Source organism: Brachycentrus maculatus, unplaced genomic scaffold, assembly GCF_059751285.1.
Source record: "Brachycentrus maculatus isolate JH-2025_06_01 unplaced genomic scaffold, ASM5975128v1 h1tg000395l, whole genome shotgun sequence".
Taxonomy (NCBI): Eukaryota; Metazoa; Arthropoda; class Insecta; order Trichoptera; family Brachycentridae; genus Brachycentrus; species Brachycentrus maculatus.
The window spans coordinates 689,621-710,896 of NW_028281144.1; the positions used below are offsets into that span (position 1 = coordinate 689,621).

The 21,276-nt window shown below is 31.3% G+C and overlaps 1 protein-coding gene and 1 non-coding gene across 2 annotated transcripts in view; both read left to right on the top strand.

Annotated features, from left to right (window-relative positions):
* Positions 1–21,276, top strand: part of mid (midline) — a 94,287-nt gene that overhangs the window by 14,719 nt on the left and 58,292 nt on the right. The gene's annotated exons all lie outside the window — the stretch shown is intronic.
* TRNAD-AUC (transfer RNA aspartic acid (anticodon AUC)) lies at positions 881–955 on the top strand. The gene has a single exon. It is a non-coding gene; the product is annotated as a tRNA-Asp (tRNA).

Below are 21,276 nucleotides of genomic sequence, written 5' to 3' on the forward strand. Positions count from 1 at the left end.
AATTTAAGTTTATTAAGGTAGGTAATATCAAAGTAAAATTTAATAGTATTTTTTTGTGTTTTTTATCATTGCAATTGATTTTCTTCCGCGTTTTAATTACGAGAAATAAAAAAACAATATTACTCCACAAATAAGGAGGTGATTTAATTTCGCAGAATTGCAGTATCATTGTGCGTGTTTCAAAAAAACTAGTTTTTTGTAGGTTAATCCTATGATCCTACTTAATTGTGATCTTCTCAAAAGCTCAAATAAAAGGTATTGTATTTTTTTTAAATTATTTACGTTGAATATATTATTTATTTAAAAAAAAAATCATTTAATCATTGTTATTTTTTGGTAGCGTTTTAATATACGGAGAAAAAATGTAATATCCAAGATGATTAATTCAATTTGCCTTTACATACTTCTGAACGCCTTAAATGCTAGCGATGTATTATTTATTATATCCACTGATAGTCTATGAATCGAAGTAATTAATCTTGAAATGCGTGACGCTGTTGACACGGTAACAACAATTGAATAGCAACTACTAATATACCGATACGTAACACGTATTGTTCGGCGCTGTGAATATACTCCATAATGCTGAGGCCACCACTATTGTTGCCTCCATAACAATGTACTCAATGAGGTACCAAATGGTCGTCCGCCACGAAAAACTCACTCCCGAGATTACCTGCAAACTCGTCCACGGTATATTAAAATTTAATGTATTCTCTCAGCCACTTTACGACGACTTGAGATAAATTTCCCCCTTTTGCTGTTGAGTTATCTTTTAATTATCGTCGTTTCAAATTTTATTTTGTTTGACAATTCATTCTCTTCCGCGTTATAGATTAAAACGAATTGAAATATATTTTGTTTGCATAAATAGGTGTCCGCCTCCATAGTGTAATGGTCAGCACGCTCGACTATCATTCTAGAGGTCCCGGGTTCGATTCCCAGGGGGGGGTCAAAAAAATATAAGTGATTTTTTCACTCTAATATTTATTCAATATCACCCTGGACTAGTACGTGAAGCGGATGGCTGATCACCTTTCCTTCATGTGTTAACGATCAAGATAACACTGCGTTTATATGCAGTGCCCTATGCACCATTGGTGTGCGGATAAGGGTTTGATGATGATGAAATCGGTAGTGTAAAGGCAAAGGGGTATATCTGTCTCAGACCAAATTTTACAGGAGAGCACAAACAAACTTGTGAAATTAAATAGCTCATTTGTTTTATGTATTTTTATATGTTTATATCTTAATAAAACTAAATAAGTACTACAGCTATATCCTTTTTCCAGATTACGGAATACAATATTTAAGACATTTTGCAAAACAAACTTAGAAAATGAAAAATTTGACAGATACACCCCTTTGTCATTACACTACCGAAATAGGGAAGTGATTTCATTTAGTAAAAATGTAATTTTCTCGTAACGTGTTTAAACAAAAGGGTTATATCTGCAATAGAGTAATGAATCTCATTTATTTTGGAGCTAGGAGTTCTGATTTTTACTGCGGGATATGCGAAATTGGACAGGGATCATTACAGTTGAGGCATTTTTTAGAGCTACCCTAGACCGGGACAATTACTCTCAAGTGATAGTCGACGTCCGGGAACCTGACATGATATAAAAAGAAGAAGTTAGTAATGAAACCACCCTTCACTGCATGCAACCTATGTACACGCTCTCAATAAAAAAAATAACGGAAATTCTTGGCATTTATTCAAATGTTTTTATTCGATGTATTCTGAATAAGATTTTCACTGTCTTAGACGAAAAACCAACAATCTTTATTTAAAATAAATCAGGGTGTTGGGAGAGTTTTATAATTCTGACAGGGTTTAACTATCATGTTCATTTCTCGTAAACTATAACTTGAAGTCTAAGACGAATTTTATCAATAATAACGGTTTTAAAAGAATTTAGATATAAAAATAAATCGCTTGTATAACACTACTTATTGTCTTTATTAGTGTAAATATAGTTGGTATTTTCACCTGTTGATGAGAACGTATGTAGTTCTCGTCGTGCTTACTAGTTGTGTTTACATTGATAAACTAAAAGTGATCACATACAAGTTTTAAAAATTGAATCATAGTGTTATTTCACAAAGTTAATGCAAAAACAATAAATAAGTTTTGTAAGAAATTAAATGTTTGTACCTGCCAAATAAAGTTTACCAAATTTTATTCAAAATGTATTAACCAACAAAAAGAGACTTTTCATCTGTATTTCAGAACTAATGGAACTTATTTTAAAACCATTTAAAAAAAGTGTTGGACATTAAAAAACGTAAAAAAAAAGTGTTTGTTTTATATTCCTAAAATTGTCGTTAATATACCATACTAATACGATCGTTAAAGCTATGCTCAGAAGGGGCAAGTTGTTGTGCATCCGCTATGTTTGTACGTACTTCTTATAATCTAAATCAAGCTTAGCCTGAGCCGACGTATATACTCGTATATTAGTACCCATTCATTGAGCCGGGCCGCCCGAGCCTTGTAGGCCGCCCAGTCCGCGTCCACCAGTAGCCGAGTTCTAACTGGTAAAATCGTTTTATTCACTCGTTTCAATGGAATTAGTGGGCTTTTTGTTAGGTGTAAATAATATGGCATTAAAGAATTATTACGGGGGCTCTTTTCCATTACTAACAAAATATTTCCACGGTAGTGAATCAAGTTGCTTCACAATGGATTTTATGAAATAATGTCCCTGTATCCGAGTATTCAAATCATGAATGAAAGTACTCATTTAAGTATATTATATTTTATAAGGAGATTTAAATGGAAGGGAGATCGTGACAACTGCTGCTTATCAATAATGCAAATATTTCTGAATTATAAGCTATAACAACGAAACACATTTGAAATGCCAGTAGTAAAAAGTTATCAGTAAAAGGTTATATTTAATAAATAAAAAAATATGAAATGGTGAAATCCGTGATTTGTTGACATCAATCTCAAAATATAATTGTTTTGGTGGTCTAAGAAGGATTGAAAATTTATTCTATAATAATAATATTTTATTTATTGTTTCGGCATTAACTTTGTGGTAAGACATGTTACAATAATTAATGAAAACACTTTGTTTTTTACTCAAGTGGTAAAAAACAAAGTGTTTTCATTAATTATTAATAATAATATTGATTTAGGATAATTTACATATCGCCATTTTCCCGTAAAACACTACTTCAATGTCGTAACGTTTTGAGATTTTAAAAGAGACTTAAAGTGTGAGCAGAAAAGTTCACACATACATATATATATATATATATATATATATATATATATATATATATATATATATATATATATATATATATATATATATATATATATATATATATATATATACATATATATATATATATATATATATATATATATATATATATATATATATATATATATATATATATAAAAATATATATATATATATATATAAATATATATATTTATATATATATATATAAATATATATATATATATATATATATATATATATATATATATATATATATATATATATATATATATATATATATATATATATATATATGTATATTTTAACTTTTTCTAAACGGAAAGCACATTACTAGAGCTTCATACTACTTCTTCACTATTATTAACATTATGCTTTCTGGATGTATTATATTCCTAAATATTCAAGGTGTTTATTCTTCGGTAACCTATAATTCGATTCTGAGCATTTCCTCGAGAGCTAAGCGCACTTGGGCAAGCTCACTGGGCAGAATGCAGCGGTCGGTGTGCAGTGCGCGGTATGCAGAATGCACAAGCGGCTACATGCGCATCTCTCGTGTCCTGACATAATGGTTGACAACCGCTGGCGACGGTTCAGTGCCTCACGCGAACCGCTCATCAGTAGCCCTGTTCATTGTGATGCAAAACAGGGCTGCCAAAAATAATTAAAAAATCTTTTAAATTATTTTTCCGTAAAAATCACCTTGATCCAGACAGGTTGGGTTGTTGTCTTTTATGACGACATCGTCTCCTGCAACATGGATTCCCTGGTATTCTTATTCTTCAGTATTTGAATGATCGTTGGAAAGATGGCGGCTAGAGTATAAAGAATATTTTGACCAATAAATTGATTTAAATTTGTGTATTTTCTTTAAATAAACAAATATGTAATGGCAACCTTTTGAAGATTTTATTTGGGTAGTTTTCATGATCACATTCAGCAGTCTGTTATGAATGAAGCTGAACCTTTTTAGATTACAGTTACATTTAATAAAAAATTTTCTTCTTCATCCATCTCTTCACTGCTGGATGTAGGCCTTTACCATATTTTCCATGCGTGTTTTTCTTGGGGCGCTCTTGTCCAATTTTTGCCAGCGATAGGAATTATGTTTATATTTTGTTCTCTATTTAAGGATTCTGGATGTCCATCTACCGGTTCCCTACCTGGCCACAGACCTGCCCATACCCACTTTGACTTTGCAATACGATCCGTTATATCGAAAAAGTTTGATTGGCGTCTGATTTCTACAGTTGGAATTACGTCTCTCAGATGCCCAACGTATTTTTTAGATAAAACGTATTTTTTAAGTTAGATAAAACCAAAATCCACTTAATGGCCCATGAATCTTTTACATAACAAGCAAGATAAATAATAAATGCAGCTCCCATCTAAAATAACATTTGCGGTTCCATTGATTGCTGCGCACATTTTAGTTAATGTATGATATAGGCTGTTATTGTGATCGTTTCAAAACCATATATCATCACAAGAAGGATACATATTATTTTTCGATGTCTGAACATAGATGAATAACAAAATGGTCTGGACATTTACGGGGCTTACGACCGTCATAGGCTAATTAAAGTGATTACTTTACACATGTGTAACATTCATCAATTCTACACATGATTGACAATTACGCTACTCAAATTCTCGGAAGTTATATATATATGATCCAATTTCGAAACATTGTACCTACTTAAATCACTAGATTTTCACTCGTTACATTGGTGAGATGAAAATAAGCTTTTTGAGGAGCATAAACTCTTTAATTTTCATGTGAAAGGATACATGTTTCATAGAGTTAGACAATTGTATCTAGTGCAAATTGAGACCCTACATTCGAATTTTAAAATCCAAGCATGCCTCCATACACGATTCGTCACATCTTGCGTCCTTTCGCTGCAGCAGCCCTGCATTTGTGTCAATTCCGCAGCCGAGATCCGACCTTTTAATTCGCCTGTGGGAACGCGCCGTGTCTGACGAGGTGTTACTGTTTTATTGGTTTTGTTTTCTTTTCACATTTTATAAGTCGGTAATAATTACCGGCGAGCATGCACCGTGCGAACATCGGGTCGCGCCGCGGCCGCACGGCGGCTGCTGGCTCTGTCGTGTCGCATGATACTCGTACGGTACCTACCTGCCGACTTATATATATTTTTTCACAATTCGTAAACCGTTTGCGTATAAATAAATTTTCCAGCGTGACTGCTAATGAAGGCGAGATGATTTATTCATTAGAGCTTATATGTGTTAGATTTTACCATTTTGCTGGATTAATGGTATTTATCGACATTATTTGAGTTTTCGTTTCGCTTAAAACTTTATATTGGTATAGTTTCTTTTTCAGTGTGGCGAAAAATTCAAACTATTTTACATTTCATTTTAATTCAATACCACATAAGGTAGGTACTAAACTTGTCGTATATTGTCCTACATTGTCAATCATGGGTGGTAGAATTGGTGAATGTTACACGTGCATAAAGTGATCACTTAACCAAGCTTATGGCGGTTGTAAGCCCTATAAATGCCACTTCCACATTCTTCTTCATCTATATTGAGATGTCAAAAAACGTTTCTTAGATAAAGGCAACGGGATCACCCCGCGCTTCAGGGACCAGCCCAGGGTAATATTGAATAAATATTATAGTATAAAATTACTAATATTTATTTTCACCCACCCCCCTAGGAATCGACCCGGGACCGCCAGCGCGGTAGCTATAACGCTTACCATTACACCACATCTAGTGATAAAATTAATGACTTAATCATTTATTAAACTATGCAAGTCTCGTTTCAAAATCGATAATTTATAGTCGGAATTTTTCAAAAATTTGTTCGATGTGTAGATATAAGTAATTATCGGAAGTCATGTCGGGTAATTGGTGAGCGCAACATCAAACTTTATTTTAAAAAGTGTACGATGTCGCCTAATTGCGACACCACTGTTCCGAGGGTGCGGCGCGCACTGTAATCGAAACGTGTTTTATTGCGCGTCCGTTAAAAGCTGTCAGTCTGTAATTTGCCATGTGTGAAACAGATCATTTCGATATGAATATTTATGTTTTTCAACAATTTTACACGATAAAGCTAAAAATAGTGCGATGTTCACTCTCGAAACGTTAAAAAAGCATGCCAGCTTCAAAAGTCAATATTTTTTCATAACTCAATTATTTTAACTCGTTCTTAATTTATGGCAGCACCGTCAGCTGATATCACATCTATCAAAATTAAAAATGCGATACGAAGGGTATCCTACCCTACAATAGTGCATATATTTTTTTTAAATCAATACGAATGGCGAATTTTACACAGTATACAAAGTGATCATCTAAGCCAGTCAAATGCCATAAGTGCTAGAAAGCTTGTCGTATAAAAACGGTAGGTATATATTTCGTCTACCAATAATATGCATTGTTTTTTTCCCTATAATTAGATTCCTAATATTTTACAAAGATAATTGTTATAAAATTCAACTTAAATTATGAAATACCTTGAATGCATTAAATTTATCAATGAATAAGTACGATTCTTATTTTTTTAAATCTTTGACTTAAATCTTTTGATGTTAATAGTATCATTGGTACTATATGACTTTTTTAAACTTTTTTAATTTGAAATTTTAAAAGAAAATAAGTATAAAGAAAAAATATTTTTAAACTCCTTACGTTTCAATAGCTTTTTCTTTTCAAAACTATATATTTATTTCGAAGAAAATTTTTCTGGAGCTAAATCTTCAATACAAAAATGGTATTTTCAGCAACAAAAAAAATCAATTACGAGTACGTTAAATGTCACCTGGGCCTTAATAAAATTAACTTACGATTTATCGTATATTGGGCCTTAAAAAATCTCCTCTCGGGGTCGCTTCCGTAATAGCAGTACGACGTACTCGCACCTATAACATACAGGCAGGCGTCATGGTATCGGGTTGCCGTATGGAGTACCTATTCACACATACTCGGTAGCTGCAGTCTGTAGCGAGTGTCGCCCCTTCACACCTGACGCGGGTCGCGGTCGATACCCAATTATGTAATTAGCAATTGTGAATTGGAAAATAATGATCACTTTCGTGGGTCCCTGTCGCGAGCCCCGCTGTCATTACGCCGCAATACGTACACAATTGTTGTATGTAGTAGTTACCTTATTATATTACTTACATAATTGAAAGTACAGTATGCTTATAAAATGTATGGCTACCTTTAATGATTACTAACTAACTGACCACCACGACGCTTCTCCGCAGGAGTCCGCAAAGAGAATGTCACGCCACACCACTCTTTCTTTATATTCATTATTCGCCTCTTCCACATTCATGAATGTCCTCATACATATCCGCCAATTATTTCGACTCATAACCTGAGCACTTTTAAGTATAAAAGAGACATAAATATTAATAAATAAATAAAACTTTTATTTATTGTTTCAGTATTCACTTTGTGGTTAGACATGATAAAATTATAAATCTATAAAATATCACTTGTTTTTTTACCACTTGAGTATTATATTGTTCCGACTAGTTTCGGAAGCTACATATGCTTCCATCTACGGGTTTAAATATAAATAGTTTATGGTAAATATCAACAGGTCATGTTTAAACCCATCCATAGTAAGCATCTGTAGTTTCCGAAAGTAAATAAAATACTTAATACCTAACAATAAAATACTCAAGTGGTAAAAAACACAAGTGTTTTTATTTATAATTCAATATAAATTAAAATCAAATAAAATAGGAATTTGTATCAATTATCGATGATTCACATGAAACCAATAATGTTACATATCATTAACAATAATACTCATTATAGGATAGGTATAATTTAAAATTTGACGGTTGTAGGTATAGATTTTTTAAACACCCGTTTGATTTTAACCGGGGAGGTATTTGTATCAATCATATTGTAAATCCCACCTACAACAGAACCAAACAACAGTTGTTATTTGTCACATTTACAATGAGGTGACATTGTCTTACTGGCGACACGAGGATGTCAATTGTCAACGATTCGTTATTAGTGTGATCAGCAGAACGGGTGTGTTATTTGGTGATGAAATGATATAGCCTCAATACACGCTGGATGAGAAAATGATTAATGTAGGTTTCACTTCTGTTATTTGTTCGGCTGTAACTCCTATTAACTGTTATAAAAGTCCATTGTATTGTTTATTATTTTACAGCACGCGGTGCAAACAAGACACATTGAAATATAACTTATTAACTTAATTTAAAAAATTAAGATTATTTGCTGTTTTTGTCTCTTCTGTACAAATTGGCTAACGAGATATTATCATAGTAATAATAATCTATTTAAATAAAAATATAAATGTTCGTTCGTTCAAAATCACAAGTCTTTCAAATTTTGATGATACAACGTTGCATTCGAATATGCGGATGTTTTAATGTAACAATTATAAAAATAAAAATGTGGTAGGCGTTTTTACCGGTGACAGGTAAGAACACGTTTTTTGTAAAATAGTTTTTTAACCGCAATGGCAGCGCCATCTGTTGAACTAAACATCAATATATTATGCAATAGTAAACACTGCTCATGGTGCACAGTGTATTTCTTGACATCTGTTGACATTCTCAATGCTTTCGAGTGCATTGATGTTTTAATAGATTTTAAATATTTCATTGCTTTACAAGAATGAAGCATATTGTGAATGTTTGCATTTTACTTTCTTTCTTTTCCATTGAATCGGTTTTAGTCACAATAACGCGTAACCGGGTACAGATTGCATGCTAATATCAAAAACGTATCGTAAACCACAGTCTATTAAAGTATTCATATTATTTTTTAACATCTTATCAAATATGAAGAAGAATATCGAAGTCTGGGCATTTACGGGGCTGACGACCGTCATAGGCTGGTTTAAGTGATCACTTTACACACGTGTAACATTCACCAATTCTACCCATAATTGACAACCACACTACTCAAATTCTTGTAATATGTCAAAAAATAATGTGAAAATAACTCCTGTAATAGGAGATAATCCAGATGCTGTAACAATAACAAGTATTTGGACACACTCAAAATGTTGTATGAAAGTATTTTTCGGTGATATTTTTTTGTGTAGTCTTCAAGTATAGTGAAGTAGGTCTTTATAATTTACATAATGCTATGCGGATGGTTATTGGGAGATATATGACGGGTAGGTACAAGGTTCACGTGTGTAGGTAAACGTGGTGGCACCGACACATCCACATGCGCGCCGGGAGGTAGCCGAGAGATAGGTACGCGCTACGCCCTTACGATGATGAATACGCTCACTAATCACGGAAAAGCGTAAGAATGATCCGTGTCACTTTTGTGTTCAACACACGCCACGTCACACATTAGTTACGCGCCTTAATATACAAGAGACGGAACAATTTGCCCGTGATATATGGGAATTCGGGTAAACGCCGACATCAACATGGAACTGGGTTAACGCTCAATCACCACGAAAGCCTCTACTTACCATTATGCCATTTCCTACGGCGGCCGACAATTATTGTTTTCGTGAAAATTGTATTCACGGCGTAGAAAACGCGAGTTATTACGCTTTCACGAGACCCGCGATAATCATTATAATTGTAACTTTTTAATGAAGTGTTTCGTTTTAACTCCGGCGTTTTAAGTTGTGTGGACATAACACGCGAGCAGCGAACAGAAATGGTATAATACAATCAGAAAAGTACGTACCGTACTCTTGTAATATTTGGGAAATAAAAGTTTCAATTCGTCCGTTTAATTATTTGCTTCAATATTCATAACATTGAGTAATTATAATATTTCAAAAATATGGACTTACGTTGGAAAAATAAGAGTTATTGTTATGTAACCGATTAAGAAGTAAATAACATTTTTACATATTTTTTGATATCTCAACATAAATGATTTGTCAAAAAAAAGTAAAAATGACTCCCTATGTGGAGAAAACCCAGATCTGTAAACTAGCATTTGGACACACTCAAAATGTTATGAACATTTTTATACTTAAATTCGTTTCATATCATATTAAGCAAACAGACACGTATACTATACTTTTATGTGATATTGAGAATAATGTATTACAGAAAAAAATAATCTCAAGTTTTCAGATATTGTAAGTAAGTACACTCAATTTTCATTTTAGAATATTTATTGATTTGGCGTTTAATTTGTAAAATTAAACGCCAAATAAATAAATAAATAAATTAATTAATTAATGATTTAATTAATTAATTAATTAATTAATTTATTTATTTATTTTATTTTATTTTAATTTATTTGCTAAATGTTAAATCAAACACTGATTTTTTCGAAACGAATGTCATTCGTTTAAAAATGCCGCAACTAGACGAAGTAACGGTCGAAAATTTTATTTTGAAGTGTTTTTTAATAATAAAATATAACTTAGTAGACTCAAAAATACCGTGTTTTTTTATTTGACATTCAATATATAAACTAAATATCCAGCCCACGCAGTATTCATTGAATAATTATCGCTCTGTTGGTGCATATTATTAAAAACCTAGTATTGTTAATTATATAATAAATCAATTAGTAATAAAACAATTTAATTTATACTATGTCGCCTTGCACCCATGCATATAATTAAATTTCATGCAAACGTTACCAGCTATAAATCATATGTGTCCATATTTATATTTTATTTTATTTATATTATTTTATTTGTTCGGGAATTGTACAGCTTTTACATTTAAAAAAGTATATAATAAAGAATAGTTACATTAACAATAATAAACATTTCATTACATTTAAAAAATAGTTAAGTACATTAATAAAAATACAGCCAATTAAAAAATTCCACATTTATGTAATAATAACTAGTAAAACATTTATATTCACTCATTTCACACAGCAATGTCTGATGCAATGTCTGATTATATTCACATGCCGTTTAAATTTAAACGGCATGTGAATATAATATTCTTACGATAGTTTTTTGAATTTTTTTCGACATTTTATTTGTATTAATCTTATTATGCTATGTTTACTTATTTTACCCTTCTAACTATATATATTTTATATTATGTCATGCAGTTTAATATGTATGTATACTAACGTTGCATTATATTGCCGTAAAAATATGTTCCAATAAATAAATAATATAATTTTTTTAACATCTCAGATCTCATGTTAAAAAAATAATATGAAAACAACTCCTGTAATTGGAGATAATCCAGATTTTGTGAACAAGTATTTGGACACACTCAAAATGTTGTAAACAAATAATAAATAACCTAAATGCAGATAAGTGTATAGAATGCGGTACATAATTTTATTCGAGTGTCTCCTAGATCCGTTTTGTTAGATCTTAAGTAAGTACCTAGGTGACTACTACATACTTAATGAGTATCGACGTTAATATATTATTTATGGTCTTATAATAGTGTTGTTTATTTATAAACATTGAGATTATGATAATATTTTCCATTAAAATATTCGCAAGGATATAACTGTCCGCTAAGCGGATAAATTATCTCTTTATTTTGCTTAATTTTCCTTCCTTAAATGTCAACGCTTTGTCACAGAGCAATAATTTGTAATATTTTCCACAAAGAATATTCCGAGTAGCCTATAATATAAGACGTTTTATTCTTACGTGTGTATAGTCATATTAAAATATGCTAATACCTTGGTAGGAGATAATTTATGAGTAGGAACAATAAGTAATTAATAATTACATATTTAAATCGATAAGTTGATACATTGCAAAGCTCACGATTGAAATTCCGTTTTTATAATTTAAAATATATTATATTATTAATTAGACGTGAATAATGGTTTGATCGACCCACTGAAATATGTTTATGTTAATATACTGTAAAACTGGTATGTTGAGATGGTTTGGGCATGTGAATCAAATGAATGAAGAAACGATAGTTCAATAAATACAAGTATATAAGGCGAATGTGGTTGGTAATAGAAGGTGAGGAAAACGGAGAAAAACTTGGCATGATCAAGTATTTAAAATACGTGGTCAGGTCAAGTTACGTGTATGTATGAGATGTATGAATGTGGAAGAGGCAAAGATTGTGTGCAAAGGCAGATGGGTGTGACGTTCTATTCTCTCTGTCTACCTCTGCTAGAAAAGCGGCGTGATGGTTAGTTATTTAGTTAGCTATATACAGTTCATGATGCTGTTGGAGGAGCTTCACATTTAAATTGTATAATAACCTAAAAAATACTATCCTACCGTATCGAGCGTTTTGCGAACTATTAACATAAATTATCATATATGTATCTGTAATACTAGCTAACCATATTTTTAGGCGTCTAGCAGCTAATCTATCTGGAGCATTAGACATTTATTTGATTTATTTATTTATCAATACATAAGAAAAGACACACTTCATTTAGTCTGTAAAACAGTGGTATCTACCTGCTTTTTGATTTTCAGATCGTCGGAATTTTATTTGAAACATTCAGATTTGAACGTCTGTCATGACGTCACCGTGGATGATGTGTGCACTCTTGGGGGTGAAGGGCCGTACCGACTTTGCCCCTCGGGCGTCTTATGAACCCCACGGCCACCCTTAAGGCAAGGAATGTAAAAAAACGCGATTGAAATCGTGTATTACAATACAAACCAGAAAATATATCTTGGCATTATCAAACGTTATATGTAGCTGACAAGCTGATGTAAGTTTTTTTATTTGTATTTTATTAAATCACATTTCGAAAAGCGATCTTAATCTTTTCAGGGAACATACGATACTGGATCAAAATAATGTTATGTTATACAAAGTAATTAAGTTTTTAAGCGATATTTCGGAAAGAGATCGCTAGAAATTAGAGTGTAAAGATCCATCATTTGGCTTTTTTTATAAGTTATTATCAGTTTCAATTCAGATACAGAAACGTTCGTTAATATAGAGTACATATATAAACAATTTGAGAAAAACCATGATAATATTGATTTTGTATAGTACGAAGAATGTTGATCGTTACACAAGTGTACAAAGGTACCATGTAAGCCTGCCAATTGTAGGCCGAAATCCCTGCAAATGCTTGGAATTTTTATGTATTTCTCGTTTTCTTCTCTGTTCAGGCATCTACAATACATATTTTATACAGGTATTTGCATACATCATATTTTAAAACGATTTGTAATTACAGCTTTTTTTAATACCATGTTATATTATTTTACAAATAATAATATTTTTGAGGAATCGCTTCAAATTGTACAATATCGCTTTTTTTAACTTAACCTTTTTACTTACAGTTTTCTGTCAGAATAGAGACGATACATTCCCTTTCATTAAAAAATCTGTCAAGTATCATTTTAATTTCTTAGAATCAGTACAATCAATCATTCGATAATATAACCTTGACTTCATCTCACCTCTACCGTTATTTAATTTGTACGACTATACATCTGTTGGTCAAAGTTGTTCAGATTTGATTTCCACTTTTTTTCACTCACTCTTGCTATGTTAACTCATTTATCAAAGAATCCTTTTCGCTGACAAGCAAATTAGGAAAGCTTTAAAGCTAACGATGATAGCTAAGAAAACGGGTATTGGTATCGTATAATATAAATAAATAAATCAAGTGATTTTAAACTCTAATATTTGATAAATTTCACCCTAGACTGGTACTTGAAGCATAAAACGGATCACTTTGTCTTCATGTATTAATGATTGTGATAACACTGCAGTACCTTGTGCACTATTGGGTGCAGGTAAGAGTTCAAATAAGGGGGTTTAAAGATGAGATTCATTAAAATAATACGCCATAAAACCAAACTATTAAAAACACGAGCCATGACAGTTTTTTCATGCATATTTTTGGGTTTATCCGTGAAACTTCAATAGTAAATAATATAGTAAACATTTTGGTATCTTGTATGTTGCAAAGGCTTTCTTTCGGCACGGTATAAAAAATGTGTAAAATTGTGAAAATTAGTACTGAATATTTTACCCCGTAGAAGACCTTTATAAGGGTGGCTGAAATGTTAGCTAGAATGATATACTCGTAATGTAATGTTCGATGGATACAATTAAATATACTATTTTTTTTTGACATCTCATCAAAGATGAAGAAGAATAAGGAAGTCTGGGCATTTAGATGTCAAAAAATAATATGAAAATAACTCCTGTAATTGGAGATAATCCAGATTTTGTGAACAAGTATTTGGACACACTCAAAATGTTGTAATTAAATATACTTTTATTTTATTTAGTTTTTAACGGCAAAATCTACTTTATCATTTAAATCTTTTTTATTTGATAAAATTATGAATACACACTAGACTCTTTCACTGGCAATCTATTTTAGTCAATCAAAAATTTGTGAGGGAACGTTAGTTGTAGGTAGCAAAGGTATCCATTTAATACAGTGCAACTTTAGTGTTGTCGTTCACATAATATTTACATAAAATTACTCTTTAAGTCCACACTATTACCATAGTGCCGATTCACTGCTTTACACCTCAACTAGATTATATTATGTATACAATGATGATGGTATGCGTACTCCATATAATACTTAATATTATATTTTTAAAATAATCTTAGTTTTAACCCTTTTTGATTTGATTTTGTATTATGTGATGTGTTTTGTTACTCAACTATTTTAAATGCAAAAAATATAAGCAAACGGAGGTATTTTAAATTTTAAGTTGTTTGGAATTTAAGTATGCGTAATTTAAGTATCTGTCAGAAAAAAACGGCGCCATAGAGAAATTAATCAGGTATTTTGTATATTAAAAGCGTTGTTTACTTTTTGGTATGGTAATATAACACTCTCTTCATCATTCATTATTCACTTTGTATAATACCACTTTTTGAAAGGTATTAGACAAAGTAAACTAGGAACGATAAGGAGAGTGTTGAATTAATCAGGCATTAGATAATTAGATATCGATATATTCACTTTGGTTTAACGCTACAAAATAAATTACAAGATTCGTGTTAATTGGAATTAATACTCAGCCTCAATAACTTAAACACGTGCTGAGATAAACGTGAGTTTAAGTATCAAAAGAGTTAGATAATAATTATAAATTTTTATGGTACGGGGTAACATTGATGATACTTTTTACACTGCGGTAATGGTTTAACGTCTTGGAGGCGATCGTGTTTTTCTCGATTGGACTTGGATGGATTTTAATGGTCCACGGATTGTCATGGTAATAACCTCAGCGGGAGAAGGTTTTCTGGCTGGAGAGGCTCGCTGTCATCACCCGGATCAAATTATTTATGTAGACAAGGAGGTTCTGACAGCATCCACTAGCTTACGACCCCGGACCGTTTTTATAGAACCAGAAAACTTGCGTCGCGCTTGTTGGCCTTACGATACATGTGTAAGTATGTTAATTCGACGAAATACAAAACTGGTCAAATTATACTCCGTCTTCGATTTCCATAATTCAAAATTAGTTTGGTATGGTGTTGTCAAGATTTACATAAAAAAATATTTTTTACGTACCTTATTTACTTACGTATTTATTTATTTATACGTACGTAAATAAATACGTTATTTATACGTATTTATTTATTTATACGTAAAATATTTTTTACGTACCTTATTTACTTACGTATTTATTTATTTATACGTACGATAAAAAAGATAAATATTTGTTCAGAAATGGAAAAAAGTATTTAACTATTGTCAAAAGAGTTTTTCATATTTAAATAAAAAAAGTACAAAAAAAAAAAAAAAAAATTGTTTTGATTGTTTTCAATGCCACTATCGTTTTTTTATCCATATCATGGTACATATAACAAGATTGTTTATTTGAATACCATTTATGAGGTTTAAATTCTAAGAAATTTATCCGATAGTATAGGTCCTACACTAATGTCGTACAAAAAAATCGTAACCAACCTAATAAAACGTAGTTGTTACAAATGTTCGAATGATATTCTAACCCCCTTTTCAATCTATGTGAAAGAAATAGTATCATAAACAAAAAATCAAATCTTTTATTCAAAATATATATTCTTAAAGTAAGTTATATTTCGAATATGTGAATTTGCTACAGAAAATATTATATTTGTTTATTATATTTGTTTGTAAATATTAAATACCACTGGAAAATGAAGCGAAATGCATCGAGACAAGTGTCACAATAGATTTTAAGAAATAGTGGTATTTACCGAGCAAAATTTAAATGAAAAATAAATGTTCAGCCCTGGGCTACCGGAATAAAATTACTAACTGCCGAAATAACAAGACTTCTAATAAATTGCTTTAAAATATTTGTCGCCACTTTTTTCATATATTGGCCGTTAATTTGCTTTTTTAAAAATAATTATTTGTATACGCTCGTTCGAGATTATATTTGTTACTCGCACCGGACCCCTGTGGTTCCCATGAAAATACCAATTAAGCGGACGGTGGAATATTTCACGTCTTATGTACACAAAATAATCGAAATATTTACGATGACTACCGATTAGCATGCCCAGGAGCTTCAACCTTTTTTTTAAATAATGAATTATTAGGAAAGCTTATACGTTGGTAAAGAATGTACACGTATAAATAAGCATATTTGAATTAATTACACATAATTAATACACATTTATACCAATAACAAAATATAATACTCCTTTTGCTCCTACATTTTTCAACACAACAATTTTTAAACGATATATTTTATATCATTATCCATGTATTATAGTAATTTACATTTATATTAATGTTAAAATCTAACACTGATTTTTTGGCCCTACTAAATTGTATTTTATTGTTAAAAACACATAAAAATAATATTTGCGACACTTGTTTCACCTTGTTATGGCTATTTCATACGAATGTGAAGATTAAATGGGCTGACGGTCGTTTGAGAATACCATAACAAGGCGAAACAGTTGTCACAAATTTTATTTTTTTGTGTTTTTTTTTACAATGAAATACAATTTAGTAGATTTAAAAAATCAGTCTATGGTTTTAAAATTTAACATTTAGATTAAAATGGAGTTCTACAAAATAAACGCTAAATCTATAAATGTATTTTGAAAAGTTTTTCTATAATACGGTCATAGTTTGAGACCGAGGGAGCGGAATTTATTCTGAAATACCCTTGACATAGAATCATACAATTTTTTAAAGTACTTTTACTAACGATGTTTTCAGGCCACAATAAATTTAGTTTACAATGCACAAACACGAAAATGTTTCGTTTCGCAGTGATTTCGTTTTTCTTTTATTAAAAAAACGAGATAATTTCGTTTATTGCTTATATATATATATGTATGTAGATAATTTTAAAAAGAAGTGTTGCCCAGGGATATTTTATGGCTGTCGTGGTACTTAAAACATTTTTAATGTGCTTTGTATAGTAGAAAATTATTTAAATTAACACGCTTGAATTGTCAACGGTGATTCTCGTGTCTAATAAAATAAAACGACCTGTTAAATTAATTTCCATTTTTATTTACAGCTTAATGGGGGCTTATAAACATTTGAATAAACTCCCATCTTAAAGACTAACCAGAATATTAGTTTTTTAATTATCTTGAAAATGAAAAAAAAAAAGATTTTTTTTATTATTACAGGTGAACAATTAAATATCTTATTATATAATAAAGTCGTAAATTTAAGAATAAAAAGTTTATTGTGAAAATGATGTGTTATTTTTTTTTTCTTATGCAATGATTACTTCTTTTTAATGAAGATTAAATATTATGCGACATTTTGGAAAATAGTAAAAAAATTAGAGGTTTGTTTTTAAGTTGTTCGACATTTAAAAATTGCTTCAATAAACGTATTTAACATTATCTTGGACTGGTACACGAAATGTAAGACTGATCACCTTTCATATAATTAACGATCAACTTAACATTGCATCAATTTGATACAGTGCCCTATGCAACATTGGGTACGGCACGGGTGAGGGTAAGAAGAACTTTTAAGGGTAAGTTTCATCACCATTTAATTTAATTTGCGAAAATGCTTGAAAGGAATCAAATAAAATCGAATAAACTTCTTTTTTTGCATAGGAATGAAAATATGTTAGTACTCACAGTATTATTATTCACAACATCAAACTCCTGAATTTTTATTTTATCTGTTTATAATTTTAATCATAATAATTTACAGTAAGAGTATCAGTATATTAAGCGCATTATCTATATAAGAACTTCTGTATATACATACTAAACAGTATAGAATAGGGGTTAGATGTCTCCCCTTGTTGTAACAAGGAACTCAGAAGAGGGGAGGAGTACTGCATTCATTTCCACTTACAAGAAGGTAGTTATGTAGTTACTTGGGGAACAGCCACTACCTACCTACCTACAGCATTTCAATTTTTATATTGGCTCACGTTGAAAGGGTGCCGGAAGAAGAGGGGTGAATCGTTTCGTGGTGCTAGAAAGAGATGAACTTAATTGGATCCAATACCACAATTCAGAGGTATTTATGTGTTCCTTCAAGAGGGAAGTCCTGAAGCTCCTTTGGCTTTAGAATGCCAAAAGGGTGGTTTACTTGCAATACCAACGAAGAGGGGAGGATATTTTTTTATACTCGACTGATTACAAGGAAAGAAATATCTCTTTTTAAAAGAAAAAATGCTTTAAGTTAATAATTGTGCTCTCTCAATATTATATTAATATCAACGACTCATATAGTAATAAATAAGCTTTTCAAGCTGCTGAAAATACTTTTTTAAATCTTGACACTATATTGAAGTTAAGTATAAACTATGTGTTTTTTATCGAATGGCTTCGTGTCATTAAAAAAGTTAACATAAAATTGATTCTACATGTTTCAGGTTAGTTATCATTTTTGTTATTAACAGACACATACTTACATATCCATATGTACATATATCTATCCCTGAAGATGACAAAGCTCTTGCCGGTACCGATTGGAGAAAAGCACATATAATAAATAACAATAATAGAATGTGCCACAAAATATGTATCTGCAAAAAACATTCAATAAATGTTTGAAATGTTACCTACCGTGTAGAGTTCTAGAGCGTAGACATTTTTGTCGACAAGTAATTATTTTAAAATTACATTTATACACATTTCGTTTATGAATCATCAATCGTTATTAAACCTTTTATTTTTAACTTTTCAAATTATTTAAAAATACATCTAAAATCAGTTTTTGTTGTACTTATAACCATATTCGCCATTCACAGAGTAGAGGTAAAATATAGTAATTAAAAACATTATGACAAAAGTCGCGTCATAAATTACCGACGTTAAAATTAGGCCAGGAACCGAGCAATTTGTCTGCCTGTGGGAAACCACCGGGAAACAATGGGAGAGAATTCATTTTGTGCTGTGAAGAAGCGCAGCACCAAGATGCCAACTAAACAATAAAAATATTTTGGTCGTGTGGCCGGCGCGCCCCCCGCCGAGAGGGACCATATTTCATACCATTATTCTTGCTTAGGTCCGTCAAGTTTATTTTCTTAAGTGTAATCAATTTGACATACGATCGTTTTCAATTCAACGTAAACCTTGTTATTTATTTTCAATCCTCAAATTTAAAATTTCAAGATTCAACCAATTAACGGAGTAAATTATAGATCGTGTCGTAAAATTCCGTAGAAAAATCACAATGTGTTAAGTAGATAAAACTTTATATGTAAAAATAATCCAGGGTTCGGATCGTACATACATACATGTATATCCAAAAAAGGGTCTCTGCTAAATCCAATATTTCTCAATCCAACATTGATGGCTGTTGCGAACTCATATGTACTGTATCATGGGACTGATCATATGTAGGTATGTATATCTAGGAGTTCGAAAAATTTGAGTAGTGTGGTTGTCAATTATGGGTAGAATGGTGAATGTTGCACGTGTGTAAAGTAATCACTTAACCAGCATATAAAGTTGGAAAAAGGAGCAGAGGAAGTCCGAGAAAAACTTGGCATGATCAGGTATGTCAAATATTTGAAAACGGTTAGGTCAGGAGTCGAGATAATCGGCAGGTATGCACAAGGAGATGCATGAATACGGAAAAGGCGAAGAATGTTTGCAAAGACTGAGTGGTGATGCGTTCTATTCTCTCTACCTACCCCTGCGGTAAGCGATGTAATGTTTAGTTATTTAGTTATACACACATACATATAATTCTAAAACTGAAATTATTTTTGGTTTAGTTTCCACACAGTGATTCGATTGTAGGTTTTATTTGAGCAACGGAAGTATTAAAAATATGTTTTAGTGTAATAAAAATTGTGTCGTACTTTCACAGTGATCATATTTCATCCATCTCTTGACGTGAAGGCATGTTGTTTAGACCAAAAATGTGACAAACGCTTTGTGACCGGGCGGACAATGGCTCCAAATCTTGTGGTTCCCATGCCTTGCGTTTCTAAAACGATTGTCAACCCGCTTTTGTTGCGCCTTTCTTCAGCTCTTACCATTATGCCATCTCATTGTCTTTAACTCTGTAGGCGAGAGGCAAAATTACCAAAACTGAGTATTCAACCAAATTAGAAAACGAATCCATCAAATAAGTTTGCAGGATATTTTAAGTTGTTTTTAAATCCTTGGAAGTTTTCTAAATGCGAAAACATTATTTCAAGTGGTCAACTATTGTATTAAGAATATATTTAGATTTTTTATATACATTATATTATGGTGTACAGGGCACCGAACCGGATCAACTCGGTGTTAACTTGATCGTTTATCATACGAACGCAAGGTGATTCATAAGTCTTGAGCTATTGATCTGAGAGGAGAAAAATACATATTTTAGACATATTTATTGTAACTGCAGACAGTTGGTAGAATTCCATATTGAATTGTTGGGTAATATATCCAAAATAAAACACGGTTTTTTGGATTAAATTCTACATTTATTTATGTATATATTAATACGTGACGCGTTTCGTCATCAAACACTGTTTGGTAATGTCCTAAGAAGACGAAACGCGTCACGTATTAATATATACTTAAATAAATGTAGAATTCAATAAAAAAAACCGTGTTTTATTTTGGATATATTACCCAAAAATATTTTAGACATCTCAGCATATATATATATGTAGAAGAATAAGTCTGGGCATTTACAGGGCTTACGACCATCATAGGCTTGGTTAAGTGATCACT